General features: G+C 34.3%; 1 long non-coding RNA gene across 1 annotated transcript in view; it reads right to left on the reverse strand.

Annotated features, from left to right (window-relative positions):
- LOC106665246 overlaps nucleotides 1-21508 on the reverse strand; it is a 255348-nt gene that overhangs the window by 59500 nt on the left and 174340 nt on the right. The window contains exon 3 of the long non-coding RNA XR_001340287.2: nucleotides 4088-4151. This is a non-coding gene — a long non-coding RNA (uncharacterized LOC106665246). The remainder of the gene's footprint in view (nucleotides 1-4087; nucleotides 4152-21508) is intronic.

Genomic DNA, 21508 nt, shown 5'->3' on the forward strand with positions numbered 1-21508 from the left:
CGAGCGGGATTCGAACCCACGACCTTCGGCTATATACGCCGCAACTCCACCACTTGAGCTCTCGTGAACTCGATTTGCCGCCGAGAATCAAATAGATTACACGATATTTGAAAAATGGCAAAAAAAGAGGGAAAATTCAAAAGGTGGGGTTGAGATGGGAAGTTAGTGTCCGAGTGGATCGAGGTCACGATAGCTCAAGTGGTAGAGCAGCGGCGTNTATGAGTGGCTGTTTCCTCCTCCTCATTACATAATCTGCAGATGGGCTCATCGCTGTATATACCCATGTTGTGTAGATGTTTTCTCAGATACCAGTGACCGGTTAGTAGTCCCACCACTCCTCTGAGTTTTGCCCTCTCCAATTGCAACAGTGTTTTTGCCAATCTTGTTGAGGGTTGTTTCATCTAAGTTTACTATGTCTAGCACCGCTAGAGTTTATCCACTTCTCTTTTTATTTTGCTTGGATCCATTCTGCAATAGAGGATTCTATGTTTGTTTTTGTTATCCCAAGGATATGTTCGGAGCCTATGTATGGTCTTGCAGATCCTCCTCTGGCCAGTTTGTCAGCTTCCTCGTTACCCAAAATTCCCCTGTGCCCTGGCACCCAAGATATCATCAGGTAGTGTTTTCCCAGGTTTTGGAGATTTTGGATGCATTCACTGACTAGTTTTGATGTAATTCTTTTACATGCTAATGCTTTAATGGCTGCATGGCTGTCTGATCTTATGAGGATTTTTTTGTCAGTGTAAGATTTTCCAGGGCACAAGCATTGATGGCATGTATTTCCGCTTGAAAGATTGAAGTATACTTCCCTAATGAGTTTGATTGCTCATATTTTGAGCTTGTACAGAAAATGCCTGATCTGATGCTCTCCTGTGTTCTTCTTTCGCTTTATAGTCTGTTGAGACTTTATAGGAAGTTGTGAAGATTGTTTCCGGGACCATGTAGTCAGTCCCCATTTCTAATAATGGGTGTGTGATTTTGTTGATTATGGTTGTATGCCCGAATTGTTTAATTCCTTTCCAATTTAATTGTATCTGGAGCCTAAATGAGCTTTTCCTAGCCTCTCCTTGTATGAATATTTCTAGTGGAGGCAGGTTTAGCAAGGTTTTTTTGATCTGGGGAGAAGATCAAGAACGCAACAAACATTTAGTGGTATGTGGGGGTATGGTATGGGGTGGAATAAATTCGTCCATGCCCGTACAGAACTGGTTACCATGCAGAAATGATATTTGACTTCATTAAGATACAACGAGGAAGTTCTTCTGTAAGCTTTGTCCCATTCAGTCGTAGGGGACAACATCGTGTTATTGCATGGCAATTCTCGACTGCATGTTACCCATTACTTGGAGGATGATAGGAGAACACTTATGAGAATGATAGTCATCGTTCGGCGCCTCCATCAAGCGTTGAGCAGCTTCAACCTGTGTTTTGAAGAATTTTCTTTCAAACCACAGTAATGAAATGTTTTTTATTAAATCTCATGAATTTCTGATCTCGTTTAATTTGGTTTACATAAAAATAAGTATGTACTAATTAATATAACGATAAAAATATTTAATACCTATAGTTTGAAATAACCGCAAAATGCGAGTGTCCTGTTTTTGTCTTTGAGAGTATAATGTGAAATAACGGGAATACGACAATAAATGAAAAAGACAACACCGGTAACTTGCAATAAATTCAAAAACCGCAAGGTTTATTTGCATAACCACACTTTTCCATTTTATAAATATTTGATATAACTGAACTATTGAACTGTTTGATCAAATTAATCAAACATGTTCCCTTTCTGTTTCTTTTTTTGTGAAATATTTTGAAATGTCCTATAAATATAGAGGGGAAATTGGCCCCCTTCTAATAGAAAACTAATGCTAGGTGATACTTTTCGGCAATCGTTTTCTCATCATGATCCGCTACGGGGATAAGAAAGCCCGTCAAAAATGACTTTCTTCTCTCGAATATCTTCATTATGCGCCTTATGCAATGAAAAAGGAATTTACAGCATTTTCCAATCTGAAAGGTAATTTTGTCGTAAACGGTGTGTAATTTTATTCCTTGGCTGAGGCTTTTTATATATTCTTTGCCATGTTCGAAAGATATTTAATGAACGCTAACAAGTCTCATACTTAGCAATTCAAATTCGAGGCAGACATGTTTTCAAAACTGATTTTAAAAAAACTATTTTAAGATAATTGCAATTCGGTATATCTTTGTGTTAATGTATTCTCCAACTTTAGAAGAAAGTTGCTTAATTTTAAAATTTGAATTTTTATTATCTGCACAATCTTTCAATCAGGAACAAGATGATAAATTACGGTCCATATGCCGCGCAGAAACGTTTATTCAATTACTGTACCGCAGTTATTACAGTACTATAATTTTTTCTATATGAAATATCTTTCGTAATAAATCCTGATGAAAAGCTTGTTAGCTTGTTTCATGTGTCCAGTTTTCGGTCGATGTTTATATTAATTCCAGTGGTTTTACTAAATTCAATTAATTATTTTTGGGGGAAGTTGCCCAGATTCAACTCATCGACTTTTCTCATGTGCTCACTGTCGATCAGAAGGTTCTCTCAATCGTTATGGTGGATTATCTAGTGGGTGAAAAAATAATTCTGGGAAGTAAAGGATTAAGATTACAGTTGAGTGATTGATGGAATTTGATTAGGTCATGGGCAAACAGGGTTTGAAGGTCGTTGTGTGTTGTGTAAATGAATACATCACAGTGAGTTTGAAGAATTTATCAATGTACCTTGTAAGGTGTTGAATGTTATTTTGTTGATTCTTTTCTAAGTTTCAGAGAAAAGCACGCACATGTGATAGTTAAAGAGGTTTGGCCGGTTAACAAAGAACCTGGACTAGGCACTGCCGATGCTGTAGAGAATAGGAATGTGCCAAGTCAATTATAGGCAGTTGCTGCTCTCAGTTCATTTAAAGATGCCGTTTTTTGACAGAAGGAAGTCACCCACTTCACGCCTGATTGAGGTGAATTCGGTGGCAAAGGATGTTTTTGTTGATTGATAAACGCCAAGAATGATTGCGTCCATCTTTCGTGATCAAGGAGCGGTACTACATTCAAATTTGAAAGGTACTTCATTTTTCAGAAACACTCAGTGTAAATATAATAAAAGTAGCGCGTCAAGGATGCACCTCTGTGGGACACATACTCTGGTATGGGTGTAAAAAGAATTGTTTTGGCAGGTGCAGCGTAGAAAACAGTTCAACGTTAGGCATGTTGTAAGAATATGGACTAGAATAAGGAATAGAATAGAAGATTAAAGACAAAAGAAAACCTTGCTCAATTATAGTGCAGGACCATCAGGTATGGTTTATAAATCAACTTATTATAATAAGTTTAAAGCTTACGGTGGATCGAGGTGAATGGTTAAGGAGTTCTGGCAGGTAGAGAGGTTAAGAAAGTTTAAATAATAATAAGTATAGCTGTAATGTGAGCAAAAAAGAAATTATACAGTATGTGGATGGACGCAACGTCAAATGAAAGGAGTTATTAACTACCAAAACCGGGTATGTAATATTGACAGCGTAAATTAGGAATATGAATGGTCAAAGGGCATTTCCTTGTGAGACGGTCACGGTTAGTCACACATGGTTGCCACCTTGGCATGCCATCACATAGAAGTACCGAATTATGGTACCAGAAAAAGCTGAATCGGAGAAAAGACTAATTGTCAATGCTGATTATTTGGCAAAGGATGGCTCAAAAATAAAAGGCACTGAAGTCGTTAATTGTAAACGTTAATCCAGGGTGGAAATGCGAATTTCTTTGGGGAAATTTGGTTGCTAATGAACTGTGTGCTCATCATTGCAGAAGGTAAGAAGATGAAGAGCTTATACTCAGCCAAGCAGCGCTCAAAGCACTGAGCTAAGATTATGGACAGTTGGATATAGTGGGTGAAATAGGATGGAAGACAAATTGTTTACACGCCTTGGTTTTAGGGCACAATGAAGAGAAGGTTAAGGAAGAAACAGACAATTTAGCCAGCTTCCTCAGGACTACCAATGGGACCCAAACAGTTTAGCATATTGCAAACATTTGTAGAATTAATGATTTTAAAAACTCATACCTGGAGGAGGTGTTGCTCCATTAAAGACCAAGGCAAAAGATTTCGTGAACAGTCTCAGCCAAACCTACAACAGATCTGCGTCAGTAAAGTCTAAACCGAGACGGAAAAAATTATTATGTAAATGTGTGGTGTTTAGTGACCGTTAGCCAATGATTATTCGGAGATCGAGAGATGCGGTCAGGTTTTAGAAAAACATTTTCTTTATCGTGCCAACGTTTCGATCTTTATTGAGATCATCTTCAGGGCCTGGGATTTATAAACATTGTTTAAATTTTACAAATACATGTGGGATGTGAAAAAATGATTAATACAATGCTAGAAAATTCTAGATTTAAAAAAATCAATTTATGCAATGCTAGAAATTTTAGATTAAATCAAGAAAAAAAAGAATTTATATAATGATAAAAAAAGTTCGATTAAAAAAATGAATTTTAGATTAAAAGAAGAAAATTTTACATTAAAAAAAGGACTTTATATAACGAAAATTTTAAATGTAAAATTTTACATTCAAAATTTTCTATCATTATATAAATTCATTTTTTTAATCAAAAATTTTCTAGCATTGTATCCTTTCTAGCATTGTATTCTTTTTTCTTTTTTTTTAAATCAAAAATTAAATAAACTAAAAAAATGATTTTATACAATGTTAGAAAATTTTACATTAAAAAAAGGAATTTATGTAATGATAGAAAATTTTACATTTAAAATTTTCTATCATTATAAATTCATTTTTTAATCTAAAATTTTCTATCATTGTATAAATTAATTTTTTTATTAAAAATTTTCTAGCATTGTATAAATTCATTTTTTTCACATCCCACATGTATATCTAAAATTTAAACAAGTTTATAAATCCCAGGCCCTGAAGATGATCTCAATAAAGATCGAAACGTTGGCACGATAAAGAAAATGTTTTTCTGAAACCTACATTACACCAGGCCGCATCTCACGATCTCCGAATAATTATGTAATTGGTTCATCTTATTTAAATTACTCTTATCCAATATATTTATGGTTTTTGGAATATAGTGTACATTGAAAAATATATTTTATTAATGTTTTTTTTAAATATGTTTTTTACATTTTATTCACAAGTTGAGCAGAGTCTTTTCTTACAAGACCACACCCCACGAAGCATGGGTCGTCCATTTGGACATCAGGTTTGAAAGCTGGCATATCTAGTACACGGTTTTTACGAGCCTAAGTGACAAGTTAATTGTATTTTTCATTCTGCTAAACCGCCACTGAACCGCAAGCAGTCGATAATAACCTTTCAAAGTATAAAAACCATGGAAAATTATCTGAAATAACGCCCCCTGCGGCGACAAGGTCGGATGGTGAAAAACTAAACAATGCCTTGCTTAAGAGCATAATAGTCCTCGGGGGAAAATATGGCTTTACCGTTGTCACCGGCCGGTAATTAAAAGTTTTTACGCCCTTTTTGATAGCGGTTGTTTCGTTTCGGTACTCGTTCCAGAGGACATAACTGCCAGAAGAAAACACCACTACTACATCGCCCTTGTAAAGAATCTAACAACTAGTCCAAAAAAAGAACGATTACTGTTAGCAATCAGAAGATTATTTGTATTATGCTGGGAAGGGTTATAATTCTAGCTGAATATACTGGGTGGTGAATCGTAAAGTTTGGTCGTTCCTAATCGTCTTGCAACAAGCTTTTCTGGTCTGTCAGGGGTGAGTTTTCCAAATTTTGCTTGATAGGTCGACGGGTTTGGATGTCAGAAACTAACAACCCACAACCAAGTAAGAAAAACAAGGATAATATGCAAATTTAATGTGTATAAAAGTAAAAAACAATAAATAAAAAAACTCGAAATCCCTTAGGTTGTGAAATTACCGCTTCTTGAGGACTATGGGGGGGGGGATAAATCTGCAATTTGGTCGTTCCAATCACCATGCTGAACAATGCTCTTGTATATCAGACGATATTTCTGTATTTGCATTTGTTGGTCTGGGTATATTTCCTATGGATAGGATTAAGAACAAACCGAACTCTGGAGTTGAAATAATTACGCAATAACTGATTGGAATAAACAACGATAAAACACACATTTAATTTACATACAAGGTATAAAAGAAAGGACGTACGCACGAATCAATGCACAGGGCAACCAAGTAGCAAACTTCAGAACCAAATTAGGCGAGAATAGACGGAGCAGGGGCGTCGGTGGTCGCAACGGTTTAGGCGTGACACGGCGCTCATCTCTGTAAGGTAAAGGTCCCGGGTTCGAATCCAGCGGCCCTGCAAACACCGGCACCCTGAGGGTTTATATGACCTCTGCTGTTGCAAACCATCGTATATATATATTTAAAAAAACAACTCAAATTACCAGTATTAACAACCCTTAGGTTGTGACAATTCCTCTCGTGGCTTGAGGGGATGACTATGGAATATGGTTGTTTGATTCGTTAGGTTTGATTGATTGGTCTGTGCGTTTATTCGTTTGTAATTCTTACGGGCAGGTTCACAATGAATCAATCTGTGTAGACGGCGACAGTTACACAATAACCCACTTGAACAAACAACGATAAAACCCAGATTAATAAATACAATGGGGAAATGCTGAAAAGACATGCAGATGGGTAAACGGACAGAGTTATTCTATGAATATGACGAAATGCAAGAAGGAAATAGGCGAGTATAGTCAGATGCTCGAAAACTCCAAACTTAAGAAATTATGCCCCTTAAGTTGTGAGATTTCTTCTTCTTGAGGCCTCTTGGAAGATGAATCTGGATTTGAATGTTTTCGATAATCATCTTCCTTGCTGCTCTGGTACGCCATACGATTTTTTAATACAAATCAAACTCTGAAGGTATTGACAGTTACAAAATAACCGACTGGAATAAACAAATTTAAAACCCAAATTTAAACATTGTAAAAGGACAATGCTGACAAGGTTTACGATTAATCGCAAATACAAACTCTGCAGAATCCCCAAAATCTAAGCAACTACACGCAAGAAACGTTTGTTTTCTTCTGTGCAACGGGATTCGGCTTTTCGTTAACTTCATTGGAGGATTTTTTAGTATGGTTTGTTTGCTTGTGAAAGTGAATCTATTATATGGTACATACTATAGTCGGACAAAATCATCACTGATGATGATGAAAAGCCTTTAATAAAATAAAACCTTAGGCCAAAATTGGAAATGACTAAACTCGAAGAATTACAACCATTGATTAAAAAAACCTTTTTCTGTCTTTTACAGCAGTATTTTTTAATTTTTTATAACACAAGTAAAATTATTAGTAGGTATAAATAAAGAAAGCTAAAACAAAATCTGACAGTTATAAAATAAAACAAAATTTGGCACAAGGGTTCGAAGAATCAATCATCCAATGATGAAATTTCCAGCACAGTGTACATCCTACGTATCGCTGGCCAACAGGTGGCACTGCCGCTTTTATCTCCTTGGGAGATTATTGGGGATGTTAGGTTTACAATTAAGGAATTGGGGTGTAATGGAATAATTTCATGTATCCTGGTTTTATGACATCTTTTACAAAAGGAATTTGAAGGTCCTAGTGGTTTGTTTGATTAGATAGGTAAACACCATTTTTCGGAGGGTTTTGGATTGGAAAATCTGGATGCGATGATAAATGAATTGTTCCGTTAAACTCCACTAACTGTATATATTGCCTTACGTCCACATGGGTTTAATTACCGTTTCATAAATCGATGGTTTGTTGTGAAGAGTTTTGAACGTTTGTCTGGACATCGCGAGAGGGTTTTATTTAACCAGTGATTTTTTTTAGTCTTATATGTGGATTCCAAGACAGTCTTTTGTCGATATACAGCCCGAGGTAGTGGGAAATAGTATATAAACATAATTAGATTTTCCCTCGAGACATGATCACAAGAAGTAAAACTGATTATACGACTGGCCGTGGCCATAGAATACGTAAGCGTAGAGATAAACCGTTTTGTAAATCAGCTCTATAAACATTTCTTATCGTAGTTGTTTTATTAATGCTCATAATATCAACAGCCCTTCTAATCTCACTATTCATTGATATTAGCAGTAGTAGCAAAACAACGTTCGAAGTCGGAAAAAGCATTTGGTTGAACAGTTATAAAAACCAACGATATCTTTCGGTAAAGTGTTTTAATTATAAAATCAAAAGCATAATTTTTCAACTTTTCTATCTTCAATCTTTCTACCTATCAGACTCAGCTATTGGGCAAATTTTCCGGACGTCCGTGTAAAATGTATCAAAGTTCTGATAAAAGGAATAAATCATTAGTTTAGACAAAAATTTGTTTATTTTCTAAGTGTTATACGTTTAAAGCCGTTTGGCATATAAAAGGTCTTTTTAAAACCACATTTATTATGCAAACGCCACCACTCCTGTTACTTCTTTTTTATCCTTTTGTACTACTTCTCAAGGCATCCTTGAACAGCTTACTTTGCGAGTTAACACTTTTCCTTTTTGCTTCTATTTCAACTCTAAAACGTAACGGAAGAACGTATTACATAATAACTTCATTTTCGCAATTTGTATGAGGTTAATAACTCAGGTTTTAAAATCATTTTTCCTCTTTTAATGATATATTAAATGGTAACGCTCGAACTTTTTAGCGGCTGAATAAATACGATTTTAAGCAATTTTTTGCAACTGTATGTATGTACATGAAGTGGGAGGTTTATGGACCGAAAAAAGCTGAAGTCATCGCTGGACCTCTGCGTGTTTTCCTCCTTCTCTCTAGTTTTATGTATAAACTGCGTCGACATCCTTTGTACCTTTTTTCGTTTGTAACTCAAGTTGTCAACTACAGAATAGACACAAAACATGTAATAGATAATATACGTCATAACAAACATTGCAGCCTGGACGCATTCACTCTACCAGTGTACTCAATATTCAACTACTCAATACTCAATTCAATTCCCGCTAATAACTTACTTTTACTATCCAGGCATCACACACTCACCTCAGAGTAATCGAAATTCCTTGGGGTGCGTTTTGCAACTGTAGCTTTTCTCTTGGAAGAAATAAAATTAAATCGATTTATCAAAGATAATAATAATAGGGGGCGTCGGTGGCCGCAACGGTTTAGGCGTTGACAAGGCTAAGGTGAAGGTCCCGGGTTCGAATCCAGCGTTCCTGTATTCGAACCCAACATACTTACAAATGGGCTTTTTTTTTAAAAAACACCGGCACCCTGAGGGGTTATATGACCTCTGCTGTTGCGAACCTTCGTAAAAAAAAAAGAAAAATAGTAAAAAAAATAATAATAATAATTCACTAGTTTTTGTAGTCCGCTTGACCAATTAATACCTTTCAATTAATTAAGGTTTTTAGTTGAGATAAAAAAGTCAGTGTCACGAGCGGGATTCGAACTCACGCTACTCTATCACTTGACCGATACTGACTTTGATCCACTCGGACACCAACTTCCCATCTCAACCCCACCTTTTGAATTTTCTCTCCTTTTTGACATTTTTCCATTCAAAATTCAAAAGATGGGGTATGGATGGGAAGTTAGTATCGGAGAGGATCGAAGTCACGATAGCTCAAGTGGTAAAGTAGCGGCGTATTTAGCCGAAGGTCGTGGAATCCCACTCGTGACACTGACTTTTTTATCTCAACTAAAAACCTTAATTAATTGAAAAATAATAATAATAATAAAACGATTCTCTTCATACAGCATGAACCCCAATTGCTGTGTTTGTCGTGACCGAATTCCCTCTTTTCAAAGACCATTTTTGCACCAACGTTCGTTACTTGAAGTAAGACATCGGTCATGGGCCATTGGAGAGCCGAAGGGCAAGAAAAATTAAGAAAGTGCCATTCCCGTTTCGACAAATAACCACATAATAATACCCCATCTAATTGGTTATTGAGTTTAATTAACGTTGAATTAACATATCATCCTCGTTTTTGATGTGTAAACTAATTAGAATTTATGGCAAAAACAAAACTATGATACGATCAACATTTAATGAAACAAGCATTTTGGCGAAAATCTGTCAACGCTCCAACCTATTAATATAGATAATTAGAAACGCCATTATTATATAGAATTTAGTTTTAGAAAAAATTTAATTTTTTCTGATATCTTACAAATACCCCAGTCCCACAGGAAGAGATTTGACAAATTAAGTTAAATTAATTTAAAAAAACGTTATTACCCAAAACATTAGTTGTATTAACGGTTTACTGTAAGGTTCAAAAAATAACCTTAATTTCTAATAGGGCTATATTTAAAGTGAATTTCAACAGAAAAAAATATTGGTTCAAGAGTTCAATTTAGCATGGGCAACCCCGGAACATAATCAACCTAGCTTATTTGAGGGTTAAATTTAGCAAACGCTCCTATAAGACTATACAAAAATCAGTTATTGAAAAGTTAAATTTCTTCCTAAAAGACCCTCAAAAATCTTTATTTCAAGGGCTATATTAGAAACTCGTGATTGGCGAGAAAATTAAATTTTTCGTTCCTTAGTTTTTTCTACTCAAAAATATTAGTTGTTGAAAGAGTTCAATGTAGTACCAATTCCAAGAGAAGAAGAACAAAGATCACAAATTTCCTCGATATTTCCATATATTAAATTTACCACGGTTCGCTTAAAGGCCACCAAATTATGTAGGTATTTCATTGGTTAAGTTTAACATTGATTTCACCAAGAGCGCAAAATTGTCGGGTTTTTTCAGAGATCAAAATTAGATGTTATTTTCAAAAGGGTACAAAATCTTGGTTGTTGGCAGAGTTAATGGTTACAAAATTTGATTAAAGACCACAAAACATTATTTGTTCTTGCAAGTTTAAAATTTAGGAGTTAATTATAAAAAGCAAAACAAATGTTGGTTATTTCAAGCGTTAAATTTAGCAAGTGTTACCGAAATACCAAAAAAATCAATTTGGTCTAGGATTGGCTGTAAAATCATCAAAGACCACAAAATTGTTCGTTTGTCCCAAGAGTTAAATCTTGGAGAAGCTGTTAAAACACTTCAAAATTTCAAGATTGTGTCGTTGATTAAGTTTAGCAGAAACTGTTCCAAAACCACAAATTGCTCAGAGACCAGATGATTCCTCGATTTTTTTTAAGTTGAATTGAGCGGGGGTTGTGTAAAGACCACAAAATTTTCTTAATGGTTTCGTTGATTAAGTTTATCAGAGATTGCACAAAGATGAAATTTCCTTTATTGTGTCAAAAGTTTAATTTAACCGGGGTTGTGTAAATAACAAAAAATTTCTGGCTTGTTTCTGACATTAAGATTTGCAGAAATGACTACAAAACCACGAACTGGTTTTTGTTTCAGTAGTTAAATATAGCAGGGGTTATTTAAACACAGGAAGATTCCGTGAGTGTTGCAAAAATTTAATTTAGCGAGGGTTGTTTTAAGACCAAAAATTTCTTGATTCTTTTGTTGATCAAGTTTAGCATAAATTTTTCCAACACCACACAACTGCTGCAAGAGTAAAATTTAACAGGGGTTTCATAAAGAATACAAAATGTCTGGATTATTTCGAAGATTACGTTTAGCAGAAATGACTTGGTAACCAAAAAATTGCTCTTTTGTTTCAAGAGGTAAATTTAGCAATCGTTGCTTGAATAATACAAAATTTTGGAATCGTTTAAGTTATCAGAGGTAGCGAATGATCAGAAGAATCCTAGATTGGTTAAAAAATTTAATTTTGCGCGGTTGTTTAAGTACCAAGATTAAGTTTACCAGAATACAAAACCACAAAAATGCTCTTTTGTTTCAAAAAGTAAATTTAGCAGGTATTGCTTAAAGAATACACAATTTCTGGATTGTTTAAGTTATCAGAGGTAGCGAAAGATCAGAAGAATCCTAGATTGTTTCAAAAATTTAATTTTGCGCGGTTGTTTAAGTACCAATACAATTCTACTTTGGTTCTAGGGTTATTTAAGAACAAATAAATGAAAAACATACGCTCTCAAAATTCCTCGTGTTGTTTAAGGGATAAATATAGCAAGGGTTAATTTTGCAAAGGCAGTACTTCATTGCAAGTTATGTTATTTTTAGTTAGACATGAATTTTCATCCCCATTTGATTATTTTTTACCATTTATTTGCTTCGTTGTGTCGGTGCAAGGTAGAATAATAAATTAATGAATTAGACAATGGCCGTCAAAAAACCAGTTTAGCAGTCTAGTTTCGGCGCAATTTCGACTTTCTTTTACGTTTACCCTTTTCTACCAGCTATTCCTTCGTCCTCTCCTGAATAACAAGCGGTTAGAAAACGAAACTTTTTTTGACATGAAGCCAAACGTCGTTCATCCCACGTAACCATTATGCACGGTCACATTTCCAAAGGAATTCGCAATAATGAAATATTGCGTAGAATTTGCTGGAAAGGCCAAAGTCGAGAGAGGAAAGAAAACATTGACAACAGAAAAGTTTACTATTTCTTACATAAACTAATTGAAGTTCGTAAATCGACATTCAATTACATTAGTAGTATGATAATGCCGAGTGTAAATTATTTATTACCAAAACGCCACATGCTAGATTTTTTAAAGATAATATTGAAAGATTTATAAAAGAATACTATCTATATACACAAAATGTTGCAAATAAGGAAAGTCATTAAAAAAAATTTTTAACCAAGGTATTTCAACTACGAGGTTATATTTGCCGGTGTTTTTGAAAAAAAAAAAATTTTTAAGTATATCGGGTTGGAATGCAGGGCCGCTGGATTCGAACCCCAGACCTTTACTTTTACAGTGATGAGCGCCATGTCAACGTCTAAACAGTTGCCGCCACCGACGCTTCCAAGAGGTTCTTTATCTTCAAATTCTAAGTAATTAATAAAAAAAATCTGAAGTAGAAATCAATTATAAAAAAAATAAAACCGTTACAAAAAATTATTGTAGATTTTTCGCTCAAGTTTGTTTCCTAAACCAAAGACTAAAAACGTACAGATGTACAAAATGTATCAGATTGAAAGTTTTTTTTTTTTTTTTCGATAAGGTTCATTAGAAAAATACATTTTTCTAAAAAGGACTTCCGTATGGAAACGTTTGGAAATACTACTACATAAAATCATTTTGCAATTTTTTTTTTCAATTTAATTTCTTCGTTTTTCCCCATTAGGTTAGATAGGTGATCAATGTAAAAATTATGTTGCTGCAATTATTTTGATAAATAAAAACATACATAGTAATATATAATGGATAAGGTAGTGTGGAAAAAATAAACCACATGGTAGTCAATACAGGTTCCTGACGGGTTCTCCGACGACCCCCTCTCGTTGTGCTCCTGTTGGAGAAATACCATGAACCAATTAAGAATAGGTCATACAAGGTTGACCCACGGATACTTCCTTTTGGGCCAAAAGCCGTGTATGTGTCTCACTTAGTTGAAGGGTACTACCTGGACTCCATATACCGAGCAAGAAGAAGGAAAATTGTTGGATTTTTTGAACAAACAGTAGAACAGTTTATACGAATATGCGGTCATCCTCATTTGATTAAGTCTAGGCCATGAGAGGTCGACATAGACACTTACATTTGGGCCAAAGTTGGCGTATGTGTCTGGAATGTAGAGAAATGTTGCTCGATGTGTCCTACCAAGTTTACGGATTTCGTGGCTATATATAGAGAGGGTGTAGGATTATATATACAACCCGCACGGCTACTACCTCCGTCCATTGTTCCAATTTTTGGAGGAAATAGGGTTGTTCTGTTGTATATAATGCTGATAGTTTAGTCCCCGCAGCGATTGTTAAAAGTGAATGTATTTAATTGCGTGAAGGTGTAGTGTGAAATATGCGGAATATAGAGTACCTCACCGACCTTCAATTTGGTTAGTTTTTATATGTGTAAAGGGTGATGAAGAAATATTAAGTACCAGCCTATTTCAGTGAATGGTATGTAAATAAGAAAGGATGTAATTAAGATTGAATGAGAGTGTGAATGGGTTTGGATTTATGAACTGATTGCATCGGAGTCTGAAATGTCCTAGCTGTTAATAGTATCTGTAGCACAAACTCGGTTGTCGGAGATAAGACCTCTGACCAACACTCGAAGTAAGTGATTCTCGAAGCCCGCCGGTAACTCATTATAAATTACAAAAGCTGGAATTGCCGGTGGTCTGCGAGAAGCGATCGGCTCTACTTTGTACACGTGTTTGTATACATGTATATGCAGATTTGACCTTACATAAATCCGTAATTAGTAATAGAATGTCCATCAGGTGGTGCAATTTTAACACGACGATCTCCATAGAAAATCATATACATATATTCTTTTGAAAGTGTATATGCCATTTTTCTTTTAAAAGTTAATTTGACCGTTAGGCACCTTCTTCATCCGTTTGTTAGGTAATACGCTTTCGAGAGTTAAAAATTGAAATGTTGTAAATTTGTTTTATGCAAATCCCTTTCGGCCCAACCAGGAAGAAGATATTCGCATGTTTCATCTTCTTTTTGACATGATCTTACCGATATTTTCATTATTTTTTGTTTTTATTTTATTTTTTTATTGGCGGGGGGTAATAATTTTGATATATAAAAAAGCTTTGAAGTAACACAATACATAGCATTTTTCAGTCAAATGAAACTTTTTTCAATCAAATGAAACCTTTTTTTCAATGAAATGAAACTTTTTTTTTTCCAATGAAATGAAACCTTTTTCAGTCAAATGAAACCATTTTTCAAGCAAATGAAACTTGTTTTCAATCAAATGAAACTTTTTTTCAATCAAATGAAACTTTTTTTCAATCAAATAAAACTTTTCTTCAATCAAATGAAATCTTTTTTCAATCAAATGAAACTTTTTTTCAATCAAATGAAACTTTTTTTCAATCAAATGAAACCTTTTTTCAATCAAATGAAAACATATTTCAAGCAAATGAAATCTTTTTTCAAGCAAATGAAACCTAAAACCTAATGATAATAATTATGTAGACACTTTTCTATCCCACTTAATTAAACTTCGACGGGGTGGATGAAGAAAAGTTTGATGAATACGGATCTTCACAAGAAACGTTCTTGTACTTAAGCCTTACGATCCAATTATTGTAATATTAATATTCAATCATCAAAAAAATTATTGTTAGTGCTATAATGTCATTTATTTATTCCCATACATAATTATTATCGTCAGGTTTTAGGTTTCATTTGCTTGAAAAAAGGTTTCATTTGCTTGAAAAATGGTTTCATTTGACAGAAAAAAAGTTTCATTTGCTTGGAAAAAGGTTTCATTTGATTGAAAAAAAGTTTCATTTGATTGAAAAATGCTATATCAACGAATGTAGGGTTTTATGTAGGTTTAATCTCTTGCAGTAATGGCAGATCCGTGGAAAATTATACATAAAACAAAGAGCAAAATACAGACATAAAGATAATTTAATCATTAGATTATTAAACAAGATTTCTAATCAAGCCATATCGTTAGAAGCATGTTTATCAGTGATGATAAATTTCAGCATATATCTTTCTTTTTTTTTGGAATATTATAGCTTAAGTGAAATTTCACATTGGGTTTGTCAAGTTTTTTTGTTTTTCAACTTTTAAATGTTTATGAGGACTTCCAGTTCATCCTGTTCACTTATACCACGCACCAGCTAAAAAAATTTTAAATTAGTTCTAAAATTTGTTCTTTCGGAAAAAATGCAATCCTTTGCCGTTATTCATATTTTGTTTGGAAGTAAACAAACAAAACTAGAGTTTAATATTTTTAAAAAACGTTCAATGTGTATTAAAAGTGTGTAAATGTTTTAAACTAATGTAAAGCTATTTTATTTTTGCTTCTATGAAAAAGGTTTTTTTTTAATGTGTTTTACCCTGGAAATTTTCCTACGCGGACGAAAGTGTTATCCGCAATATTTAACTTTCACCGAAGACATTAAAAACCGAAAAATGCCATCTGCACAATTCTGCTATTATTTCTGAATCAAGTTTGTTTATCCAGGTGAATTACATAAAAACAGGAAAGGCAGCTAACCGCGTTTCAATTCTACATGAGGAACAGGAAACGCTTTCATTGCCCGGCAGGCTATGATTTTGCAATTCACCAAATACGTAATTCATAAATATGAAAATGAATCAGTTTACAGACGTTTATTTAATATCAGTAATTATATTAATTTTGAAATTTGATACAAATGTAATATCTTCACAATGTGTCTTAATCGTATAAATAACAAAATTACACTAGTTTCGCAATCAAAAGTCAATTATATCGAAAATATTCCATTGGTGAGGACTTAATTGACTACTTATCATTAAGGCTTTACTACTAAATAATATAGATACCTAATATAATTATGTATATTTTAATCGTATATAGAAAGTACGGTGAAAGAAGGAAGAGGAAATGTTCTGAACCTCTTTATCTCGATAAATGTTTGCGATGTACATTGTAATAGTGATGACAGAGATGAGAATACTAGGAAGGAGGATTTGGTTTATGTACTTTACCTAGTTCCTTAGTTCACTTAAATTGATTCCATCCTTCTTTTAGGAAGTAGAAGGTCTTTGACAACTCCTTTGCCCGAGAAATCCCTAGGTTATCTTAATTTCATCTTCTTCATTACATAACCTACAAATGGGATGTAAGGTGTTTTCCGCGATGCTAGTTACCGCGTCCCTATCACTAACCTTCGTCGAATTTGCGTTCACGGGAGTGCGCATAAGCGGGAGGTTAGATTGGGGTGGATTAGGTTAGTCGAATTTGGGTTACGGGAAGATTATAAACTAAAATGGCAAAAAGGTGGGAAAACTCAAAAGGTGGGGTTGAGATGATGTCCGACTAGATCGAGGTCACGATAGCTCAATGGTAGAGCAGCGGCGTATCTAGCCGAAGATCGTGGGTTCGAATCCCGCTCGTGACACTGACTTTTTTATCTCAACTAAAAACTTTAATTAACTGAAAGATTATAAACTAAAGTGATGAATCCAGAATTCCTAAATAAGGAAGAGAGTACTAACACAGACGGGAGCAAAACAGAAAATAAGAAATACTCTGGTGGTATTTGTCCAAGACAAAAGAAGAACCGAAGTATAGTAATGAAACTCTTTAAAAAAATTAAACAGGAAAGTTGGCCACCAAGCTCTAGATTGTTGCTATGAAAAAATGATTCGATATCGCAAAAACTGCACTGAGCAGAGCAGTCAAGTAGACGTCCTAATCTACTTTAACGGATCACACAATTCACCTAGCAATCACAGAATAAATTCAGGAATCCCTGAACCAATTAAGGAAGAAGGAGAAATGACCGATCGAAATTAGATGACTTCGTGCAACACAAGGAACAGAGACTAGAAAGAACTGATCAAAACGACAAAGTCGTTGATGCAGCACTGACCCACGTCGTGATAATAAAATTCTATTCTTAATTTTTTGTTTTTTACAAAACAATAAAACAAAAGGGACCACTATAGCGGGTAGTTAGTGTCAGACTCTCAGTTCTTCGATCCAGCGGTCGTGGGTTCGATTCGTATCCCCTAGAATTTTCTGAACGCTCCCCTTCCCAATCACGTCTCTGGCTAATATCCAAAGGACAAAACAGAAAGGATACAAAAAAGTGATCAAAGGTGCTATACAGATGGTAGGACCAAAACTTTTTCCCTTCTGTATATTTAAGGTTAGAAACCTTGAGGTACATATAACAATCTAAGCATTGGTCTTATAAAAAGCTTTGGGACTATCAACTCAGGATTAGGTCCAGCAACAGCTGCTACTGTCAATAACAAACAGTGCAAATGTGGGAGCACTGAATATTCTACTTTGTGCTTCATGAAACTCGGTGAGCAACCTTACAAAGCCTGTTCTTGGATGAGAAGGAAACCAAAAATGGGAAATTAAACCTTCTTAAACACTTTTGTCATTTTTTATAATTGAGGGTTTTACTTTAACCTAAAAGTACTAAAGCTATCTAGTACAAAACTAATCTGTAATAACCTGAAACTAAATAAATGTATTCGATGAAAATTAAAATACAAATGTAATTAATAACAAACCTATAATCGTTAGGGAAGCTATAGTATGAATAAATTCCCTATCTAGGGGGTATCTGTAGGTTAGGTTAGGTACAGTTAGGGTGCTTTTATGATCGCTTGGCTGTCAGTTATAATGAGGATTTTTAAAATTTAAACTCCGTTAAGATATTCTATGGCACGCACAAACATGTCATGCCTTGGCTTCCTACAGGGAGCGTATGGCACGCCAACCAATCTGAAAATGGTACTCGAGCACTGCAGCGGGTTTATGGGTACCCTGTTCCGCTTTTTAGGGGAAATTGGTTTTTTTTATTGTATATAATATGTCTTATATGTTGTGTGTCTATATGTTTTGTCTGAGTGCATGTATTTATTAGCGTGAATGGCGAGGGGTGAGGGTGAAATATAACGTCATCATCGCCCCTCGAACGTTGAGAGCGTATTAGCGTGTGTTCGGGTCGATGGCGTAAGTGTGCTGTATGGATGTATTTATGTGTATGAATGTATTTATTTGTATGAATGTAGTCTTTGAAAAGGTAAATAGAATATAGACTTAGTTAAGGGCAGAGATGACCTAAGGAGATGTCTGAAGCCCCAGTCAGGAAAAAAAACCTAACCCGATTTTGGTTTTTGAGCCATCTGTATATAATCGTATTTAATTTTCCCTTGTGTTCTCACGCTTTGTAGTCTCTTAGAGCTTAGGTTTAAACGTCGTCGAGAAGAATGTTGTACTTCGTTTTTCAACTTAATTATTTACAAGTTTTCCTTGCTTAATTGTACAAAATATACAACACATTATGACATTCCTTTACACCATCTAAGTTGCTCCAGTAATGGTAGTGGACAAGTATCAGACAGCTGTATTTTCCGTGTCAATGGTCCCTTTACAGCATCAAATAACGGATATTCTATTAAAAATTATTCAGAAATCATGAGATGCGGTCTGGTGTGATGTAGGTTTCAGAAAAAACATTTTCTTTATCGTGGCAACGTTTCGATCTTTATTGAGATCATCTTCAGGGCCTGGGATTTACAAACATTGTTTAAATTTAACAAATACATGTAGGATGTGGAAAAAAGTGAATTTCTACAGTGCAAAATATATTCTTTATATTCAATCAAAGTATTTCTACTCACTCAAAGTGTGTTTCTACTCACTCAAAAAAATATATTTTGCATTGAATAAATTCACTTTTTTCCACCTCCTACATGTATTTGTTAAATATAAACAATGTTTGTAAATACCAGGCCCTGAAGATGATATCAATAAAGACCGAAACGTTGGCACGATAAAGAAAATGTTTTTCTGAAACCTACATCACACCAGAGAGCATCTCACGATTTCTGATTAATTATCTATTAACGTTCACTAACCACCAAACATTCTATGAAAACATGAAATAGATTTTGCACGTCACGTCTGAAAAGATGCTTTATAGTTATAATGTCAAGTTTCTTGCACACTTGTATGTGTGAGGAACAAACTGAATATGTGATATAAACTTTTGCCTCAAGGTTAACTACATTTAATTTTTTTTTTTACTAATTCTTTCCCAAACATATGTAAGCTAAGAAAGCAGAAGCAAATCCTAGGTTGTCAACATTCTGAAACATTATATCCCGAAACTCAATCGAACCAGTCTCACTGTTTACGCGCTGATTTCTCCATAAATAATCGAGGTATTTAGAACGCAGTTAACGTTAATTTGTCCTTTTCTCGAAATTGTAACGACCATCAACCATGCGCCATCTGAAATTACGTCCACTGGTGTCGTTAACGCCCATTCGGACGAGTGGCATTAGCTCGAGCGCAAATCCTAGAAGGTTTATAATATTAGTGAAAGAAACTTCTTAATAACCTAAGTGATTATGGATTAGCCACTAATCACGAGCAGGAGTTGAAAATGTAATGGAATTTTTATCTTAATCCACCAAATGTCACGGAACCGTTCTAAATACTATGTCCATTTGGTTTCTTCTTTTCAAATTGCATTTATCGGATTTTAAAAATGATTATGTAATAATCTGTAAGCCTGTGAGGTAACTATACAATTTTCAAAAAGAGAAAATTCAAAAGTAAATTGATTAAACATTTAATTAATCATTTCTTCGGAAACAACTCTTCATTTTATTTAGCTTTCCATCCTTTCTAGTAGGCGAATTTTGAGAACGGAATTATCGAAAAGTTAAAATTGACTTCAGACTAATAAGTCGCAATCCTTTTGTACGAAGCCATCCTCTTACTAACGTACTTTCACCTAGAATATCATTTCTCTGACGGTCAGTTCGTACTTCATCCTTTTCCGGAAGTAAATTAACATAAAATAGCGGAAGTACACGTGTTATTAACGTCTGTTTTAAATTACAGATTTAAAATTACTTTTAAATTTATTTAAAATGCATTGGATTGGATGCGCGTAATTAAAAGCGGGAATAAATTTGCAAGTTCCAACTAACCGAGAAAACAAACAATCCTTGGTTTGTATAACTCAACGCTCCTACAGCTCAGGATTTACGTAATAAAACAAAAACGAAAATTGTTAGCACTAAATAGTATTTTTTCAACCATGAAAAATGTTCGTCATTCAGTTAAAAAATGCTTTCGTTTTGTGCTAGATGGGAAAAATAATATTTCAATTTTCACGAAATCTCTGGTTGCATATTAAATAAGAGGAGGAAACGGACAGGTCATTAACGATTTTAATTAAACTGGTTTTGGCGATATTAGGCAGAATAATTTTAGGCACATTCCCTAGAGTTTTTGGAAAGAGCCCTAGAAGCAGAGAACAATAAATATTTGAAGTAATTTATGTGATTTTTTTAAATGGATGTGTTTTTGAGCTTACTAACTCAACAGGTAAGTAGTTTTAAATTTAAAAGACTTCGAATTTTGGAACAAATTGTCAATTTTTTTTCTACATGAAACTTTTAATCATAGACTATAAATTATTTTTTAAATTGCCAAGCCATAACTAATATTAGACATAACGAAACATTAATTTTATGATTCTAAAAAATTATTGAACACGTTTGAGACAGAGAAATGTGTACTTGTAACTTACTAGAATTAAAAGCTTTTCCGATCATTGTATTCCTTATAAAGTTCTGCGATGAAAACTAAGCAATGAAAACTGAATTAAATCATTTTAAAAAAATACTTCCAGTGCTCAGAAAATTCGTTGGAAAAACTGTTAAATTAGATGTTTTCCTCTCATTTCTCCTTTGCCATTAAAGTGAATTTATTTTTCGTATCTGGTGTTCAATATAAAAATTCTTTATGTAAATCCTTTCGATTTTATCGAACTTCAGCATTCTTACAACGGGTGATCTTCTTTCAGCCTATGTCAAGTGAAAATAATAATGAAATTAATAAAACCTTTTCAAACTTTTTTTTTTATATTTTCGGCACTATTTTCTCTACAATCACTTAGTTTGTACCTTCGAGCAGAGTTTAGAGAGTTATAAACGCTTTTACAGTTGCATTTGGATC

The sequence above is a fragment of the Cimex lectularius genome, unplaced genomic scaffold (assembly GCF_000648675.2).
Source record: "Cimex lectularius strain Harlan isolate CLEC.00 unplaced genomic scaffold, Clec_2.1 scaffold186, whole genome shotgun sequence".
Taxonomy (NCBI): Eukaryota; Metazoa; Arthropoda; class Insecta; order Hemiptera; family Cimicidae; genus Cimex; species Cimex lectularius.